The sequence below is a fragment of the Euprymna scolopes genome, chromosome 3 (genome assembly GCF_053919585.1).
Source record: "Euprymna scolopes isolate OS-2025 chromosome 3, ASM5391958v1, whole genome shotgun sequence".
Classification (NCBI taxonomy): Eukaryota; Metazoa; Mollusca; class Cephalopoda; order Sepiida; family Sepiolidae; genus Euprymna; species Euprymna scolopes.
In genome coordinates this window covers 136,035,860-136,048,888 of record NC_136484.1, presented here as the reverse complement: position 1 = coordinate 136,048,888, position 13,029 = coordinate 136,035,860, and positions in this window count along the sequence as shown.

The window sequence follows — 13,029 nt, the reverse complement described above, 5'->3', positions numbered from 1 at the left end:
AGAGAGAGAGTGAGGGAGAGAGAGTGAGAGAGGAGAGAATTATACAGACTCTCTCTCCCTCTCTCTCTCTCTCTCTTTCTGTATATATATATATAAATATATATATATGCATACAGACTTTTACAGTCAAACTTTTTAATATATATATACTTAAAATCGTACAGAAGGTCAGAAAAACATTGGTACCGTCGGTTTCCAATGTTTTTCTGACTTCTGTACAATTGTAAATAAATAAATATTAAGCTCTTATATTGAAAAAACATTTTCTTTGTAATCGAGCACTTTATTGGAATTCTTTCCCATAAAACAGTAAACGCACACACACACACACACACACACACACACACACACACACACACACATATATATATATACATATATATATGTATATATATATATACATATACGAGCAGATGACCTTGCCCGGTTGTAATATAGAGTTAAATATATTTTAATTTATGTAGATTTTTTATTTATTATTACATACGCAATTCTACATGGAATACTATATTGACCTATTATAATGGTAATGATTTCAAAATTAAAAAAAAATGACTTGGATCTCATCAACAAGAATCAGCACCACCTACGTATCCTAGATAATTAAGATGTAATATTTAACGGCTTTTTTACACAGGCATCACCACTTATCAAGGCTCAGAGACCACTCGAGGATAAGGGTTAAGAATGTCAATTGACTAATATAGTAATCGTTAGTAATGGAAATTCGGTAAATTTGTTAACTTAAATATAAATACTCATCAAGAACTTGTTTATGTTGGACGAAGACAATCGGATTGTAGTCAGCTGGAAAGCAGGAAAATGGAAACAGTTTAACAGGCGTGCACTTCCAAGAAAGGAGCTTTGTTCATGGGATCTACGTTTAGGTTTAGCACAAATAAAGAGAGGGGATTATTTATAATGTTTTCAATTAGATGAGTGTTTCTTGTGAAAGTTTGGCGATGGGGGACCATAGATTGAAGCTCAGTCGAGCACTTGCTATGAAAATAATAATAAAGCAGAGATAATATCGCAAAATGTCTTCTGTGAGATAGAGGTTGCAGGGAAGAGAAAAGGGCATCTACCACGAGGCTACGAAGTCTATTTTGAACTCTTTCAAGGCAAGACAATTCCTTTCTAGCAGCTCCTACCCAGATGTGGAAACAGTACTCCATCTTTGAACGTACCTGGCTCTTATATAGATAGTGAGAAATCTATTGGATCGATAGAAGGATCCTACCGTTTTTCCAGCGACCTTGGCAAGAGATTTGATGCACGTGTTCCATTTCAGATCAGGAGTAAAGATCAAACCCAGAAGCTTGTCAAAACATGAGGCCTCCCCAAGACGAGAGCCATTCATTTCAATTGATGCCAGATTGGGATAAGAGCGTTGATGTAAAGATAAAAGCTTGGTTTTAGATGCATTAAAAGTAACCACCCACTTCTTTCCCATTGTGCCAGGTGCTCAAGATCAGAGAAGAGAAAATCAGAGAGAACTTGGTCCTATAAGGCCTTTGATGTGCTACCATAGATCGTAGTGTCATCAGCATAAATGTCTACGAATTATGTAGGGATGTTATTTGAAAGATCATTAATGTAGATCAGGAAGAGAGTTGGGCCCAAGATTGACCCCCGAGGGACTCCAGCATTAATACTGTGAGCTTCTGATTTTTGCCCATCAACTCTTATGAACCTATCAGAGAGAAATAATTTAATAATTGAGAAGACATTTCCAGCTATACCATAGCTGAAGATCTTGTGAAGTAAACCTTTATGCCACATCCTATCAAGGACCTTCGATATGCCAAGAGCAATTACCCTAGAAAGGTTACCTCCGTCGAACGATTCCCTAATCCTATGAGATATAACCGTAAGAATATCTGCTGTAGATCTAGCAGAACGGAAACCATATGGTGTGTCACTAAGAAGGTTTGGATATGCGAAGAAATAAGTACAATATGTCAGCAAGTTGAATAAACAATTAGCATTTCCATATGTCGATATATGTATATACGCTTTATTTTCAATACAAACAAAAATTGTACTCGTGATAAATTAGCCTTGGTGTATGATTATTATTTTCCGTTTATTAAGTGTTATATGATCAGTAATTTAAAACTTTCTCGGAAAAAATATTTATATAGAGGCACACACACACATACATCTAATGATTTGTGTGTTTGTGTGTGTATGTGCGTGTGTGTGGGTGTGTCTGTGTCTGTGGAACAAGGACAGTGGCGGGGGCAAGCAACATACACTAATAGAGAGAGAGTAAGTGATGTATAAAATGCAAGTAAGCGTTAATTGAGTAACTGAGTAAATTCAAATCATGACGGATTAAAACACTTTAAACGAAGTGATTCCATACGAACGCTACGGGTAAAATGGGATTCATACACAGTCTTACAAAAATCGCGCGTCTTAAACGTGCAATCTTTTTTGCTGTAACTATTTTTTATCCAGACGTGGAGAGGCTAGTAAACGTCTTTGAAAACGACGTTGGAAATGTGCTGACATTTTTAAACTGATTATTTTTAAGTGCAAATGAAATTAGGAAAGAGATGACCTCTGTTTTCAGCGATTAGAGCGTGGTCTGTTTCTAAAGTAGTACACGGGATTAATATAACCCCTAAAGAGTCTAAGATTATGTATAATAAATGTTTTAATTGTCATATAAATCAATTTAAAATGCACTTCAATGTTATAAAAGTGTATAGATTTTATTAGGTAATTTCATAAAATAAAATAACGATTTCTAAGTTCATAAGTTCAGTTTCTCTAAACATATAAGTTCAGTTTCGTACCCTATATTTTTTACCCCGTCTCTACAATAATAGACCATTTTGATTGGTCGGGATTAATTTAGCGTCTGGGCTTATGCAGCTAGTTTAAAAGCTATATTTACGCATATGAATTATTTTCATATTACAAACTGATATACTATATGTTCCATATATATATAAATATATAATCATGTTCCACACCAGTTCCCGTTCGATCACCGGAATGAAGTATCGTTGAGCTTAGTCAATACTAAAATGGGTGACTATTTGGGAAGATCAGACGTTGTATGTACCCTGCACTTATCTTGGCACGGTTTCCAGCCGTTCTTGACTTATCCTTGCAGTGCCAACTCAAGATGTGAGTTGTTGATTGCGCAATCATTGCTCCACAATTACACACGTGGGCAATCTGGCAGGAGGCATCCATTGTCTCTCTCGAGAGAACGGAGGCCATATACTTATGACACTATCGTTTCCTGGAGAGAATTACTTGGTTTAGGAACGTCCTGGAAACGCAACCAGTTCCCCGGATGGTAGACACGATATCAAACGATAGGCACATGGAAACTTCAACGCACTGGGTTGAGATGTCGTCGGTTATGAGTCGCTTCCTGGGTCTTCATTGCGTTATTACAGGCAGCATTTCCATCGTCAATATTAATGACAGGGACCACATGCTGAAATTTTACGCTTGAATAGAAACAGCGAACAAATGCATTTTTATAAAAATATATAATTTATTTTACGTTTAACACCGAGGGATCATATTTTTATAAAGACAAGTTTAAACCAGACGCATGGAGCTAAGCTGCTTGGTCGCGTCCGCCGACACCAGAATTCAAGCTTCAACTTAAAAAAAAAAACAGAATTGTATTTCAACCATAGTCAATCCTCTCTTTCTTCATTGAGAGAAATAGTGGTGAAAGAGAGAAATAAACAGAGAAGGAGAGAGCAAGAACGAGAGCGAGATAGGAAGAGTAAGAGTGAGAATAAAAGAGAGATTCATACATAACGCGTGAACATTGTTTTGTTTTTGTGTGCCTCGATGACGAATTATTTTGGGTTTCACCTCTTGAATTCAGATCGTTTTGACTTGGTTGAATATTATAAACAACTATCACTCTCAGGTCGAGTCATACCAGATTGATATATTCTAATGTTTTCAAAATCACAAAGCACCTGCTTAACACATCTGCATCACACTAGTACAGACAAGTCAGACACAAGGTTCATTAATGTAGAATCCCCCAGCTCCCCCAAAAGGGGCGCTCTCCATTGTGCCACCAACTGAAGACATTCAGTGAGGTGTATTTTATAGGATATGATAGTATGAGTTTATTTCTATTAACTGTTTTTATCTAAGAAACGTATGACCACAGGGTCGTTTCTTTGAAGGCTAAAAAAAACGGTCGGCTTAAAATCTTACGCCAATAAATTGTTATCATGAACCGCTCTCAAAAGTCATCAATTGTATTCATTTCCTTCATTATTTTGTAACCCCTCATAATATTAATTACCATCTTACTGTCAATTTATTTACCCATGCTATACGGTATATTGTAATGTAACAGAGCACGGACGCGCTTATGCAAATGTCGGGCGAAGAAAAAGGCTATAAAAATAGCATGTTCACAGACTGATGATCATGAGCACCACGGACGAGAGCACTTCGAGAGCACTTTCGAACCGATGTTAGAAAGGACAAAGACTAGAAAGAAGGAACACGATCATCGTTTATTCGGAAAAGTATCCAGAAATAAAAGGGCTAGAGTTATTTCTTGTCCTATATTCCTTGAGACGTACTTTGCTTTTTGGGTCCAACACGTTGTAGCAAAGTACGCTCTTTTGCAATACAAAAACAATATAACTTACTTAACTGTAAAAATAGTAATATCTTAATATTTACAAAAATAAATCGAGTAGGAAGTTATTTATGGTTAAAAGAAATTTTTGCGGAAAATTTGGGGAAAATTGTATTTTTCGATGTTTTAAGGTAGACCCTGAAGATTGCAAAAGGGGTGCATAACACAGCACACATCTTTTAAATTATATCGTAATGGCGTTAAACATGTTTAGGCGATAGAGACTTTTTTTTTTTTACTAAAAACACAATAGCAGTTGTAATACTGGATGTATTTTCCTAATTGTTATTTTCGACATGACAATTTAGTAAGTAATATTGTTTTTGTTTCAAAAGAAAATATTTTCCTAAAAAATCTATCTGTTGCCTCTCTGTATAAACAGTTATTTGGATATTATTTTCGCTTTCTCAAGCGAGAAAAAAAGATTACCACCGCCCTCTCTTTTGATTTGCGTCGCCCCTTTTTTAAGGAGATTTATATTTATTATATATTAAACTATTTATTTTCATATTTAAATATTTAAAAAGATTTTTACATGCATAAAAGTTTATCCATGGACACGTGTTTCTGGGTATCAGCAGTATCGCTATATTTCGTAGTAAGGGGTTGAACTCACGACTAGACAATCAGCAATTCAGCGTTGATATATATATATATATATATATATATATATATATATATATATATATATATATATATATACTAGCAAAAGTACCTGGTGTTGACTGGGTTCAAATACAGCCTACAGAAAATCGACTCTGATTTATGAAAGTATGATAGGTTATGAAAAGGAAGGTTTGTAAAAAGATAGCTCCGAATTTGGGGGTATCGAAACCAAAGCAAAATATGATGAAAGTAAAAATAAGATAGATAAACCCCATAATTTATTATACCATACGTGTTCACACTGAACATTTATCATAATATTATGTGGATCTATATTAAAAACCTTGTTAAACTTTGTGACATATTTCCATTCTATTGAGGTCAGGCGCGAACGAACACCGCATAATTTCATTATACCATATTTCTTCAAACTTAAACATAGTTATCAAAGTATACTAACGCAGATAGATATGAAAAGTCTTCATTAAAGTTTGTGCCTATTTCCATTCTATGGAGACCAGGCGCAAACGCACACCCCACAATTTTATTATAACATCCCTATTTAAGTTAAAATATACTTATCAAAGTATTATTATGTACATCTATACCAAAAACACTTGTAAACGTTTTTTTTTAATTTTTAAATTTTTTATTTCCATACTTTGTAGACCAGACGCGTACACAGACCCCCACAATTTGAATGAATCATTATACCAGATCAAACATACCCATTCCTGTGTCTCGATACATCTTCTATCATTATATGTGATCAGTTTTCTATAATAGTCACTCATATAGAAGCCTATTCGTGACCAGATACACACACAGACGTTCAGCTTTATATATATATATATATATATATATATGCATACATATGTATGTATATATATATTTATATAGAGATGTGTATGTAAGTATTTATATACGTGCATGTTTTGCCCATTCACATCTTTATCTATTCAGACACATCGATTAAAAAATATTTGTTATTATTTTCTTTTATTAATTTACAAATTAAATATACAAATTAAATGATATCTGTTTAAAATCTCACAGAAAATAAAATTACAAAATAATTTGGTAAAATTAATTTTTAAGATATGAAAAAAAGAACTTAACAAAATTGTTGTTGATCAATTCAACTTTGATCTTTTTAGTCTGGTTAAATTGCAATTTGTTCAATCTAATAAACATTTCTCACGTACATATTTATCGTTGATTATTTTTGCTACACACTTTCTTGGGTGATCACTATTATATATATATATATATATATATATATATATATATATATATTATATACATGTATGTGTATATATCACTAGTTCATGTATATACATATATTTAAATATATGTGTGTGTGTGTGTATATGTATAAGTTATCACTAGTTCATGTATATACAGATATTTTCATATGTATATATATACGTGTGTATGCAAGTTATCACTAGTTCATGTATAGACAGATATAATATTAAATAATGTATTCCCTAAATATATATATATATATATATATATATATATATATATATATATATATATATATATATATATATACGTTTTATTTTTTATTACCGTATCTTTCTGTTAAGTTACATTATTGTTTCAGCTACCCGGCCGTTTTTTTGGCCGTCTTCAGATTTCTGTAAAAGTCTGAGGAAGCTACAGACGGCCAAAAAAACGGCCGGGCAGCAGAAATAATAATGTAACTTAACAGAAAGATACGGTAAAAAAAAAATAAAACGCATATTTGCTCTACAACAGTATTGAGCACTTTCTTCAGTTTTTATTAATTACCATTTCTACTAAAAAAAACTATATATATATAAATATAAATATATATATATATATATATATATATAGGAAATACATTACTTAATATTATATTTCTCCCTCTCTCTCTCTCTCTCTCTCTCTCTATATATATATATATATATATATTCAGTGTTTACTTCAACAGTACTTAATATTAAGTTATGTTTATTATTATTAGCTTTATTATTACTATTATTAAAAATATTATTAGAAGTATAAACGTAGGTAACAAGTCGGCTACACTTAAGCATGTAGGTCTCATTACTGGGAATAAAGACATTATTTTTTAACTGGCTGACGAGAGAAAATATAAAATGTAGTATCAAGACAGATACTACACTTTGCTTCTATCTAAACCTCAAAGGAATTGTGAAAATAAAGAATTGTGAAAATTCAATCGGCATCTTTCATTTCAAGTCTTCTTTACAGATTGTTTTGAGTGGATTGTTGTTTCCAGTTAATCTCCCTCTGACTAACAACACAGAGAGAAAGAGAGAGAAGGAGAGATAGAGAGATAGAAAGAAATAGCCATTGATGTAGAGAGAGGGGAAGTGAATATGTACCTGCCTGCGATAATCGTTTTTCGTGACGTAAAGATTGAGCAATCTCTAACCACATTTTTAGCCTGAGATTTAAAAAAATCCAGTGAATGCTTGAAACAAAAGAGAATTATTAGAACCACCTGTGTAATTTCGAGTTACTAATTTTCATTATTAAATATAACTGGTAGGACCACGGTTTTATATATTGTCGAAAGTTATTATAAAAGCGACGTCACCCCGTCTATCAACGGCTTACGAATGTCCAAATAGCCATTCATCTTTATTTTGGACATGCCCTTGCCTTATCAAAGAACCTGCTGTTGATTATATGAATTTATTTTTAACTCATGAATAAAAGTTAAAACACAAAGTCAAGTACCATGGTCCAAATATTCTCTAAGCAGAAACCTTCATTTCGAACGCGCTTTTCTCTTAGAAAATAAAACTACTGCTAATTTTATACGTTGTGCCCTTGTAGTTGTGGGTGCTATAACTTTGCAAATACACTTGTGGTGTTAGGTTGTATAAGGTGTTTACTTTCATCAAAATGGACTTATTTGTTTAATCAATTTTTGTCGATAATCGATTCTCAATATTTATCGGAAATATTCCGACACAAAACCTAAACAAGAAAACATAGATAAATCAAGTCCATTTGTGTTTAATAAAAAAGAAATAAGCTAAATCGTTTTTGAGTTTATAGGGAACGAACTAAAACACAGACAAGTACATAAAATATATATATATAATATATATGATGCATATAAATTTATATATATATATATATATATATATATATATATATATATATATTTCTTCAGTGATGGAAAAAAACCGGACTAGAGTGCTCAATTTTTTCCATTATTATTGGTATTAAAACTCGGTCCATCTATGAATTCTGACGAAGCTGGTCGGATTTCTTCTCATCTTCAGAGGATATCTTCCTAGCGGAAACAATATGTAAATTCATTCTGGACTCACAACAATAATTTCATATATATATATATATATATATATATATATATATATATATATATATATATATATATATAGTGACCTTTGTCTGTCTGTCTGTCTATCTGTCTTTCTGAGGAACTGCCTCTACTAAACCTCTCGGTCAATGTTTAGTGTATAGTCTTGAAACTTTATACATAGGAGTTTTTGACCGTTGGAAATAATTAGATTAGGCATTTAGCTGACAAAAATACATCTAAGTGGTCAAAATTAAAAAAAAAATCGCATTTGGCAGGGGAAAGTCGTTTTAAAGCGCTCTTATACGCATGCGCAAATATACAGTTATACGTTAAAGCTGGTTAGATCTCATATTTTCTTATTCATCTGATGATAGCTCAAACACTAACGACTAAGGCTGGAACGTTAAATGTTATCATTTCGATTGTAGCTGATTGTACCTAAGTCATTTTTGTAAAACTTTTGTAATCACTGCTATATAATGGGTACCGTATAATAATCAATAGAAAATTGGCTCTACAATATAAATAACCAATTTGTATGAATAAAAATATCATATTTAAGCATATCTTACGACTAGGCCACAGCGGGCGACGACTACTATGTGCTGGGTACAATATTGACTCAATAATGGTAAATACGAACCCCGCATGAATTAAACAAACAAGCGTATTTTACGACCGGGCAACGCCAGGCGGATTGCTATTTAGACATAGAGATGAGAAGTTGACAGAACAGAGAAGAAAAATTAAAGAAAAAGAAACCAAAAAGAAAGAGATGCTGAGGAGAAAAGCTGAAGATGTTTATTTTCTACAATTTTTTCTGGCATGGATACATAAGCACTTGAAGTGGTTCAAACAGAGTATCAGATTTTGGGCTATTAGGACCTTTAATAAACAACTGGCATCCCTTAAGGGAAAAGTCATGTGATAAAAACGGGAGATGCGTAAGATGTGCAGTCCGTGCATGCAGGTAGCAAACGAGAGAGCATGAAGTGGGGGATAAAAAATGATCACTTAGCCAACGTCTTCCGCCTCCCTCCCAGCCTCCCACCCAAGTTTCGGTTTGAGATCCACCGACCAAATTAGCTTGATTTGATTTCCAATGTCACAAACACAAAGTTCCCCCTTAAGGTGGTCGCTCTAGACGCGTTACAGGCCATCGTTTTGCGCCCATAATAAGGTTAACTTAATGTTCCTAACTCGGATAAAAATCCACACACCAATAAACGTAGGCTTCCTCGACCAATCAGTTTCAACATTTACGTTCTTGTAATCTATACGTATGAGAGATATCTCGAAAGTATATTATTCTATTCAACTCCCTCGCTGACGCGTACATCCAGCTTCTAAAATGACCTTAAGATGTGTACAGGCTGGGGTAAAGGTGTAGTATGCTTAGCGTGTGTGTTTTATTCTAGACGATGATTTCTGTAAAATGTTTAAAAGCGTCATTTTTATAAATGTTCTTCCATTGACGCGACGCATTCTTTGTAAGATTTATACCTCTCTCTGTTTAAGTTTATACACATGCACACATAGAGACACACATATTTACATACACACCCCCATATATATATATATATATATATATATATATATATATATATATATATATATATATATATATATCAGTATCGTAATCGGTAAGAATAAAGAAATTATTTACGTATTTTTACCGATTTCAGCATTAACGTTAATAAACTACATTTAATTTTTTACTAATATAACATATAGTTGCACGTACACGTGAACTCAGATAAATGCATATTACTGTCCCAATACGTTTGGCTCTCCCTATATATATATATATATATATATATATATATATATATATATATATATATATATATATATATATATTAAGTAAAGTGATTTTCAATTTAAAAATTTAAAAAAATTTTTAAAATTTAAAAATCAAATTTTAATTAAATTAAAAATCAGTTTCATAAGAAGGAACAACAACAAAGTCAATTATCTGTACGATCGTTTCGGAAATCCGTGCTTTTTATTTGTGGTATACATGAAGTTATGTAGAACAATTATATATAGTTTTTTTGGTAAGCACGGTCTCCTCATCAGCAAATTTAGGAGGATTTTTATTGAATTTAAAAGACACCATAAATATATATATATATATATATATATATATATATATATATATATATATATATATATATATATATATATATATATATATATACTAGACTCGACTACCCGTGACCCATTGGGTCAGTATGTTATATTAGCTATGGAATTCATGTATGAGCGTGACACTTGTGACGTAAAGAAAATATTTTTTTTGACATAACAGAAACATTCCTATGGATGTATATTAAATGAAAAACGAATATAGATAGATTTCTATGAGTCGTTCTTTTTATTATAATTGATTATTCTTTAAAAAAATAAAAAATTACGGTTACTAAATTATAAGTGGTTGGCCATACTTATAGGTGAATGTGCACTGAAAAGATACCTTAATACTTATAGTTAAGTTCAAATTTTGATATATCTGGTTTTTTTTTACATCGTTAATTTCTGTATTACGTTTAAGTTATTTTAAACCCCACCATTCCCATGTTAAATAATAATTTCGAAATAATAACGTTAATATTTCAGCGTCCCAATTGATCTTTTTTTTTCGCGTTTAAATTATCCAAATAAACAATTGTTAATACTGTCTGCTTAAAAAAAAAGAAAATTTACATCGTTCATTTCTGTATTACATTTAAGTTATTTAAGACCCCACTCTTCCCATGTTAAATAATAATTTAAAAATAATAACGTTAATATTTCAGTGCGCAGGTCATGCGAGCATGCGGAACTGGATGTCGTAAACCGGAAAGTGGGTTACATACATCGTTACAAGGTCATTTGAGTTATATATATATATATATAATCTATTTTTCTATGTATTAGTATATAAAAGTAACTTTGTGTGTGTGTTTGAGTTCCTTCCTCATAGGTTCTGAAACGGCTGAGCCTTTCTTTTGCAAATTTTACGTAAAGCTCATAATATGTCTGGCAGTGTCCTTAGATTTGTTTGTACAGAAATTCATCAGACAAGTATTTAAAATGGAAAAAATTCGATCTTAAAATAACTTTTCTATCTTATAGATGAAAAACAGGGGATTTTTTTTACGTTACACGAGCTAGGAAGATAACAAAATATCAGCAAATCATTTTTCTAAAAAACAGATATATTATAATCTGAAGGTTTTGCGGAGTGGGAGAGCATTCGAGTACAGATCGAATGATCCTCGATTGAAGCCCGGCTGCTCCTCACCATTTTGTCTAAAGTTTTTCATTATTAATGTGTGCAATTTACGATAAAACAAAAGAACCATTTAAAATCGCAGAAAATCATTTCCTCGTTTGCATATTTTAAAAATAAACATTAAACAAAAGTTACATTTTCAGGGTATTCATCGTAAAGGCGACATATCAGCTGACGTGGTATTGTAAACAAACACAGACGGAATTTGATGAACGATATTATTATTATCCATATTCATATTATTATCATTATTATAATTATTTTTCGAATTAGCTCACCAGGCAAATCATTCCCCATAAGAAGATTGATTCTATCGAACGCAAGGAGCATGTATTAAATATCATGTTCAAGGCCATTGTAGACCGGAAAACGCCGGCCAGCTAGCTAGTATATATATATATATATATATATATATATATATATATATATATATATATATATATATATATATATCAGGCTTTGTTTAATTGGGAAGTATGTATGTGTACGTTAGAAGGCTATATCAGACAAAAATAGTACAGGCAATGATATATATATTTAATTATTTTTTTTACTATACTCAAGAAATGCACGGAGCTAAATGGAGGCCATCTAGAACATATGCTGTCGAACGGAGAAAAAAGGCCAAAGACCCTAGTGTTTTGATGCGATGTTTTGAATATAATAAACTAGTTATGACCAAAGTTTCATTTCATTCGGACAAAACACCAAGAAACGGGGCCTAATTAGAGTTGGGGCCCGTTTTTTTTGTAACCCTGTATGCATATACACACGCACACACACCGACACACACATACAGACACACAACTACGTTACCCTTCCTGTCATCACTCCATTTTCTTAAATTGAATCTTCAACGTCGGCTGCTAAGGGCTATTTTTACAATAGGAACTCCAAGTAACGACACCGCCCGTAAAACCGTGTTTTTCTCTGTTTATTTTTCACGTTGTCTTTTTCAACGTTGCTGATGAGTTGTATTGATTTAATTCAGCCACATATAGTTGATTCAATACAATGAAACCACTGCACTGCCATTTGATATATATGTATATATTGTTTATAAAAAACACACTCACAGACACAGACACAGACACACACACAACCACACATCCATACACTCATATATATATATATATATATATATATATATATATATATATATATATATAT